This window comes from Coptis chinensis, chromosome 8 (genome assembly GCF_015680905.1).
Source record: "Coptis chinensis isolate HL-2020 chromosome 8, ASM1568090v1, whole genome shotgun sequence".
Taxonomy (NCBI): domain Eukaryota; kingdom Viridiplantae; phylum Streptophyta; class Magnoliopsida; order Ranunculales; family Ranunculaceae; genus Coptis; species Coptis chinensis.
In genome coordinates this window covers 46,593,934-46,603,061 of record NC_141463.1, presented here as the reverse complement: position 1 = coordinate 46,603,061, position 9,128 = coordinate 46,593,934, and the positions used below count along the sequence as shown (strand labels likewise).

Genomic DNA, 9,128 nt, shown 5'->3' with positions numbered 1-9,128 from the left:
AGACTCTTTACTCTTCTTCGCCATTTCGCTATGTGTCTCCTTGGACCTATATCGGCCGTTGTTCGATAACCCCATAATGTCGAAATCAACGATATCATCAAAGTAGCTCGGATCTACCAATCTTTCGTCCGAGCATTCATGAAAGAAGAAACAAAGGTTGTTCTCTACTTCTTTGTCCAATTCAATATCCGGTAGTGTACTTTCGCGTTTTTAGAGACAAAAATAACTTCGTGTTAGTCAACGGTTTACTCATAGTACTATTTTCAATACTTATGTTTTGGCTTACCTCGAAATCTGTTCGCACTTTAAACTCTGTTGGATTCCACTTCCCGCAAGCGGTATGTAAATCTATCCCATCCGGTGTATACTTTTGGGAACCCTTTAAAACTTCTATTTGAATCTTTGAATTCAACTTCAAATTTTATGTACCCTTTTCGTCGGATATGGCTTTTCGGTCGTATCAACGCGAAGATTTCTTTGCCCCGAACCTTCTCGTTAAATTCATTTTTAAACGTGCGCTCTTGTAAAGATTAACCGAACGATATTGGCGGTTGTGTCGGTGCAATTTGCCACCACTCCGATAATTGCGTTATTTCTTTGCTTTCAACGGATTGCATTCCCGCAATTTAATTGTGTGTGTAAGCCATTACTACTTCATCTTCTTCGACTTTCGTTTCAAATTCGTGACACTTAATCCATCTCAAATTTTTCGACTCTAGTATTTTCTGTATTTCCTTAAGCGACCATCGACGCGGTTCCAGATAGTCGCTGTATCTGTCACCTTCTTTCCACCTCACCAAGTCTGCGATCGTCATCGAGTTTTCTTCTTGAGTGTTTTTTCGCCCGTATAGTACGGTAGTTTCTACCTGAAAAAAAGCAAATAAAACCGGGTCAGATAGGTCCAAAATCGGGTCAGAAAGCTCAAAAACCGGGTTCACTGGTCTGATTAATGTAACACAGGTACGGTGCCCTTCCTTTGCTGGTGTTGCACCGTATCTTGTTTGTTATCTCATATTTGCGCATGCACAAGCCGGATTTTCAAACAGTGGTTACGATGCCCCTCCTTTACTGGTAAGTGCACGCTATCATGTTTCAAATAAGAGGCGCTACTAGCACAGCGTTTCTTCTTCTTCACAGCGACAACAAAAGTCGATTCCAGAGCTTCCTCCAAACTATAATCAATCCAAACCAAATCTGTTTTTATACCAAGATTAATGGCGTGAGCTAGTTCATGCTTGTTACCGAGTAGACTAAAAACAGGTTTGTGTTCACTTTCACCGGTTTCCATGTTCACTGAAAACAGCTCGTACAACATCATCGGTTTCCATGTTCACTTTCACCGATCTGTTGGTAGTGTGGTAAACTATCGGCTAGTTTGGTTATGGGATCACGTCCTGCTAAAACACTTCACACCACCACAAACAAGCAAAAACCAACCCAAAACCAAAAGAGGTTGTGCTGCAATGTGATCCAATCACGACAAACACGTACCTCAGTACACGCAAACCAGTGAATATGCAGAAACAAAAAACAAAAAAAACAAAAGACGGAGAAGAAGACGATGAGGCGAGGGGTTACCTGGAAGTAGAGGCGACAGAAGACGAGGTTGAGTATCAGATATAAGACCGCAGCTTTTCTTCGTCTACCCGCAGCTTTTCTTCGTCGAACCTACTGGTTTGGATGAGTCTCTCCGTTATCTGTTATTTATACTTTCCTTGCGCTGGTCCGGTCTTTCTGTCGGTGTATAAGTCTTCCATCCAAACTGACTTAAGATGGGGACTTCGGCTGATAAGCGTTATCCAATCCGGATTTAATTTAGGAGTCCTAGTTTCTGTAGTCTTTTCACGTGACATCTTTTCGTTATTTCGGACATATATCGAATTCCTATTATTTCGTTCACCGTAATTCGCCGATTTATGTCCGTTCCGTCGGATAATTCGCGGATTTTTCTCCATAGTTTTCAATGGTCTAATCCTAGTATTGCTATTCCGCTGGTACGCATCATCGACATCACTTTCGCTTTGTTACGACATGCATTCGGTACAATATTAGTCACTCAATTTCTTTTTGATATTTTCGCTCGTATTTTATTTATGTGCATCTTTTATTTTATCTGTGCATTTTCGGCCATTTTTTTATTTAACTACGTCATTGCGTCCCGTATACGTTCATTTGACATTTTTTCATTTCCGCTAATTCACGAATTTTTCCCGATTGTCCATTTTTCTTATTGTTTACGTTCACACGACACTTTGTTATACACTCCGCTTCCTCTTTTATTATTTCACGTTTTCCGTGATTTATCTTCTCTTCTTTGCCATGTGAACTTTGTTAGCCGACAAAGAAGCGGATGTTTCGACCCCCACCTACGGGGCAAAGCGCCCATTAGTAGGGGTCTCTATTTTATTCATTTAATCAACGGGGCTAAAGCCCATTAGCGATATCATGGATCAATGTACAAGCCCATTAACTCATGTGTCTAAGGTTGAACCTTAGCCACATGGCTTTTGCCACTAATGTACATTGATTTATGTCCGTGATTCATTTATTATCAAAAGATAATTATCAGTTGACAGTTATATTCTATCACAATTACTCAAGCAACAAGATTACTTGAGCTACAAGGACTCTCTACTCTACCTATATAAATACCACATTATTTTTCATAAGGAACTACGTGGAAACTTTATCCCTAGAGAACAGATCTTGGGTACTTAGGGAGCCATTATTTGGTTCAGTTTCATCTCCCCCAACATCAAAATCCTCTGTTTCTTAGTGCGTTCGTCACCATTGCTTTCGTTGTGTTGAAGCAGTTTATTGCCGAAACACAAGACTTAGCTCTTAAGAAAGATGAAGTTAGAGAATCTAGAATAGAAAGTAGCCATTAAAATAGCTTGTAGATCTAGTTTTTTAATTCAATTAGTTAAATTAATTAGTTTCATACATTGTTTTAGATTAATTCTTTGAATCATAGTTCTTCATTGATTAGATAAATAAAATAGTTATTTCTCGTTCATTTCGATTTTGTCATTTAAAATTGTTAGATCTAATTTCAGTTGTTGTTATTCAATTCTTAGTTATTAATTTAGAATTCAACTATTGTTTAGTTAAATTTAATAAAGTTATAATATTTATATTACGTCTAGTTTTAATTCACATCGTAGTATAATTCCCACCATTGCTCTCATTAGATTTTGAATAGATTAGTCAATCTATGAAACTTGAATGCTAAAGAACTAAGAGTGGAACGAACTTTTTACTCCACTCTATTTCGATAGAATTGAGAGTATAGAAATCTTTGATAGCAACGCGTAATTAAGTTTAGTTTCACTTGCGTTTTGAGTTTCATCGTTCTTTTCGTAGGTAAATTATTCAATTTTACGTTTATCAAATGGCGCCGCTGCCATCTTAGTGCTCTTTAGTATTGTTTTATGTAGACTTGATAGTTTTTCAAAGTCCAATAACCTACCCACCCTTGTTTGGATTCTCATTGTGGTTGTCTGTTTCAGCTTTGCAAGTTTCCACGAAAAATTACTCGGAGCGCACCTGCGCCCTGGGCAAGCCAAAGTGGAGCGCACCTGCGCCTACACGCATAGAATCCCACCCTTTGGCTGAGCGCCACCTGAGCCCTACCAAGGCCAACTTGGAGCGCCACCTGCGCCCTACCAAGGCCAACTTGGAGCACCACATGCGCCCACACGCCTGAAATCCTACCTTTTGCCTGAGCGCGACCTGCGCCCTTCCTAGGCATATTCTGAGCGAACCCGCGCCTTCTGCTGAAACTGCCCGATTTCCACAGGTTTGTTTCGAACTTCCATTTCTTCAAAGTTTTCAGTGTTCTAACTTGTTATATACATTGAGCACGCGTAAACAAGACGCTATTCATAAGCGAAGCAAGAAGGCTTTCAGGTACTCTTTTCTTCCACACCTCGCATCTTCGGTTAGAGGTTCATACTAGCATATCAGGATTGTTTGGAGTGTTGTTGTGTTTCATTAATATTAGTCTTAGCCTTGCATGAGATTAAGGTCGGGCGGAAGAAAAACACCTAATGTAATTAACCGGCAACGGCAACAAACAAGTCTTTCTAGTATACCACTCACTACACCTCTTGCTAGCATACCACACACACCACAAGAAGTAATGGCTGAAGAAAGAGAGTCTCCTCTCTCTGACTTTTACAAAGCCTTGAACGATAGCCCTAAATCTTGCATCGTTCTATCAGACCTAGTGGGGGATTTCCGAATCCCCCCAAATATATTTAATTTGTTACCCGTTTTTCATGGGTTAGACCATGAAAAGCCCTATCAGCACATGCGTAGGATTGACCAAGTCCTTACTACATTCCACCATCATATGGTAGGTGTTAAACAAATTAAACTAAGAGTATTTCCCTTTACTTTAGCCGATAAGGCGTCTTGATTAATTGCCCAAGCGCCTAATTCTGTGGACTCGTGGGCTAAACTTGTTCAACTATTCATGGAGCATTTTTACCCACCACTGAAGACCGATGAAATGCTTTCCAAGATTCATTTCTTTCGACAGAATCCTCATGAATCATTTTCAGAGGCTTGGAATCGTTTCACCGATCTACTTATAGAGTGTCCACATCATAACCTCGCGAAAGACACGTTAGTTCGTGCCTTTTTCAAGGGACTTATACACAACTATAAAGAAGTCCTTGACATAATGAATGGGGGTAGTTTCTTAAGTAAAGGAGCCTCAGAGGCTTATAAATTTTTAGAAGATCAGACTAAGCGTAATAATAACTTTCTTTCGACAGAATCCTCATGAATCATTTTCAGAGGCTTGGAATCGTTTCACCGATCTACTTATAGAGTGTCCACATCATAACCTCGCGAAAGACACGTTAGTTCGTGCCTTTTTCAAGGGACTTCTACACCACCATAAAGAAGTCCTTGACATAATGAATGGGGTAGTTTCTTAAGTAAAGGAGCCTCAGAGGCTTATAAATTTTTAGAAAATCAGACTAAGCGTAATAATAACTGGGGTGGTAGTGACGATATCTCCCGCAACGCTAGTTCTTTTACAACAGTAAAGGCCGCCGGTATGTTTGAGATGAAACCCGATCCGGAACTTAAAAATTTAATCCAATCTCTAACTAAAAAGGTAGAGGCTATTTCTGTCCAACAAAAATCTATCCCCGTCATGAATGTCAACTCCAACCCATGTAATTTTTGTTTGAGTCCAGAGCACCCTGACTCCTATTGTCCTTTCGTTTACGAACAACAAACATTACAACAAGATAACGTTTGCTCAATTAATAGTTATCCTATTCCTAACGCCCCTTGGAGATAACACCCCAACTTCAGTTGGAGAAATAATCAACAAGTAACAACTCCAGGATTTAATAATCAAAATGTTAGGTAAGCAAACAATTATAACCAACCTCCACCACGATAAGGACAAGGTCAGGGTAATTATAATAATTATAACAACCAAGCGCAACCACGACAAGGTCAAGCACAAGGTTAGGATAATTATAATAATTATAACAATAATAATTATAATGCAAATTGAGGTATCATTCCAATTAATAATAATAACTATCACAACCCACCCATAAATAATCAACATGACATAGTTCCTGTCACACAACCTATAGCTAACACTCTTCCACAACCGGATCGTTTCGATACCTTTATGCAATCTCAACAATAGATTTTGCAAGCCATCCAACTTTCCTTACAACAACTAGCTCAAGAGAAAGTACAACCTAAAGGTGTGTTTCCAAAACAAACGATACCTAATCCTAAAACACCAAACACAACCTTTGAGGTCAACGGTAATACTAGTACGGAAAATGTAAACGTAGGTGAGCTAAATGCCATCACCACTCTCCGTTCTGGTAGAGTGGTTGACAACAATGTAACTATGCCTATAGTTACCCCACAAGTAGTCCCTACACAGGAGATTGAACTAGATACCGAAATGGAAACTGAAGAGCCTACCCCTGTAGAGGTACCAACTAAACCACAACCTAAGAAACAAAGAGCAAAGGTTAGACATCCAGTTGAACCATACGCTAAACATAGAGAGACACCACCGTTTCCCCAGAATTTAGCTATATTAAACAGAGATACAAACTTTGACAAGATTAGGGAAGTATTAAATAATCTAATGATTAACCTATCCTTTCTCGAAGCAATTAAAAAATTACCTCACCACGCTAAGTTTCTTAAGGAGTTGTGCACTACTAGGCGTAGGACAAATATTCCTAAAGATGCCTTTCTAACTGAACAATTTCCAACTTTAACAGAACATAATGGAATTGTGAAGTACAAGGACTCTGGTCGTCCTACTGTACAATGCACCTTAGGAGATTCTCACACGACCACCGCTTTATTAGACCTGGGGGCTAGTGTCAACTTACTCCCGTATTATTTATACAAACAAATAGGTCTACAAGAGATGTAACCTACTCAAATGACGTTGCAATTAGCGGATAGGTCTATTAAGTATCCTAAGGGTGTGGTTGAAAACGTGCTAGTTAAAGTCCAGGATTTCTACTATCCTGCTGATTTTGTTATCCTCGATACAGAAGTCGTTAATGACTCTATTCCGATCATCTTAGGGTGCCCATTTTTGGCAACTGCCAACGCACTTATAAACTGCCTAAATGGTTAGATGTCCTTGTCTTTTGGCCATCTTTCGGTTGAGGTAAATGTTTTAAAATGATGAAATAGTTACCAGATTCGTCTATAAATGGAGAGATTAGCATGATTGAGAGCTTAGCGCAAGATTACTTTAATAACACGTTTCTAGAAAACCATATGCATAAATTCCTTTCTTTTGGAAGTTCAGATTTTGTCGATGACTCCTACGTACAAGAAGTCAACACCATCTTCGAAGTCTACACATTAAATCGTAGAACCTTCGGGTTGCTCCATATACGAGTTTGAAGACCTGCTTTGCCTAAGCAAGTATTCATTACTCAAGATGATGAGGACGCTTTGAAGCTTTTATCGACATACCAACCACCCCGGTACTTAAACCTCTTCCTCCTGAGTTAAAATATATTCAACTTGATCCAGATGGTAGCCATCCGGTAATTATATCTTCTCTGTTATCTAAGGAGGAAGAGACACGTTTAATCAGGGTGATTAAGGAATATCGTTCTACGATTGGTGGTCCCTAGCCGATATTAAGGGAATTGACCCTAATGTGTGCACTCACCATATCCATTTGGAGGATAACGCAAAGACTTCTCGCGAACCTCGTCGTTTGAACTCGGCCATGAAAGAAGTGGTTAGGGAAGAAGTCTTATGGTTACTTGATGCGGGTATCATATACCCAATCTCTGATAGCGAATGGGTCAGTCCCATTCATGTAGTTCCAAAAAAATCAGGGATTACAATGGTACGTAATGCCAAGGGTGGATATGTTGCCACACATGGTCCTATGAAATGGAGGATCTGTATTGATTACAGGCGTTTAAATGCCATGACACGAAAGGATCATTTTCCATTACCCTTTATAGATCATATACTAGAACGTCTAGCTGGTCATGCTTTTTACTGATTTTTGGATGGCTACTAGCTACGTCAAAACAAAGGATTTAGGACAAACATGATGCCCCAGAATAGGACGGCTTCTAACTGTATAAAACTAAACCACGGCTAATTCCTGGTATTAGACAGCTTATATCAGTCTATTCATATTAAATTTCGGTTTTCATTTGTTTGCTTCCATCTTCAGCATGTTGTTGAGTCACTCCCCTCTCCTTTAAGCGCCTAAAACCAAAAAAAAAAAAAAATTGACCCAATTTGTTTTCCCTCTTAAAATTTCAGGTTCCCAACAAATACCAATCCCTCACTCCGTTTCTGCGAAAAAAAGATAACCACTTCTTTCTCTCTTTTTTTTCCACTGAAATTGGTTTCGCACTTAAATCCCCAAATTCAACATCACAACATTCACAAAATTAAGCTACACTCTCGATATCTAGCAAACAAAAAAGAAAGGGACAATCCATTCTTTTCTTTTCCCAGTCGTACTACGACTTGCCAACAAAGAATCCTCACATAGGTAATTCCTTCACTCGGTAGCCACTGTTTTGCTTATTAGTGTCTTTTCTTGTTTTTGGCGGGGGTTTGCGTGTTATTCACGTTTTGCTGATTAGTGTCTTTCTTCTGTTTTGGCGCTTCGGGGGTTTGCGTGTTATTCACTTTTTGCTAATTAGTGTCTTTCTTCTATTTTGCCGCTTCGGGGGTTTGCGTGTTATTCACTTTTTGCTGATTAGTATCTTTCTTCTGTTTTGCCGCTTTGGGGGTTTGCGTGTTATTCACTTTTTGCTTGTTCTTCACTAACAAGTTTGTGATGTTTTGATTTAATAGGTTCTTCTCCTGTTGGAATTTTTCTTCAAGTAAAGGCTGAATTTTTCTCACTGTTTCTCCAAGGCAAGGTATAAAATAGTTTAACTATATTTATTCTTTGTTTCTAAGATTTAACTTTAGAACTAGGAAGTGTTGAACCTGTCGAAAATGTCTCTGACATCCATGTTAAGTCTGGAACAATCATTGTGAAGCTTTTAAGTGGAAACGTAGGAAGTCCAACGTTGTGAAGATTTGAAACAATCCTGTCAAGCTTATGTCAGAGCTGTTTTTACTAACAAGCTTTTAAGTGGCTCTGACTTAACATTTTGGAACAATCCTGTTTCAAAAGATTTAACAAATGATTGTTCTCTACCTCTTCCCCATACGTTGTGAAGATGGGCATACCAGAATTTGAAGTGGAATAGGGAAAGGAGTTGAAATCCATGTTAAGAAACTTGAAATTGAGATTAGGGACTTTCAAAAATTGATTATTACTCGTACACTTGGGCTTAAGAAGCTTGGCATTCCTTGCAAACATAGAAAATTAATATTGAAGTACATCCACAATTAATATTAAGATGATCGCATGCCCGCAATGCTAGCGTCGGGTTGTTGTTGTTTCATGCATGATCAAGTAGTATTTGGGGCTTGATGATTTTAAATTGTGTATCTCAGTAGCTTTTGCACAAAGTGAATTTGGCTTGAAAATTGTAGCCATCGAAAGCATCATGAAGTCGCTTACAATATTCTAGCTTTAATTAGGTTGTTTCTCTATCACATTTTTTTTGTGTGATAAG

The 9,128-nt window shown here is 38.9% G+C and overlaps 1 non-coding gene across 1 annotated transcript; it reads right to left on the bottom strand.

The window, feature by feature from the left end:
- Positions 1 to 4,748: 4,748 nt before the first annotated feature.
- Positions 4,749 to 4,855, bottom strand: LOC147481673 (small nucleolar RNA R71). The gene has a single exon (XR_015207076.1). It is a non-coding gene; the product is annotated as a small nucleolar RNA R71 (small nucleolar RNA).
- Positions 4,856 to 9,128: the final 4,273 nt, after the last annotated feature.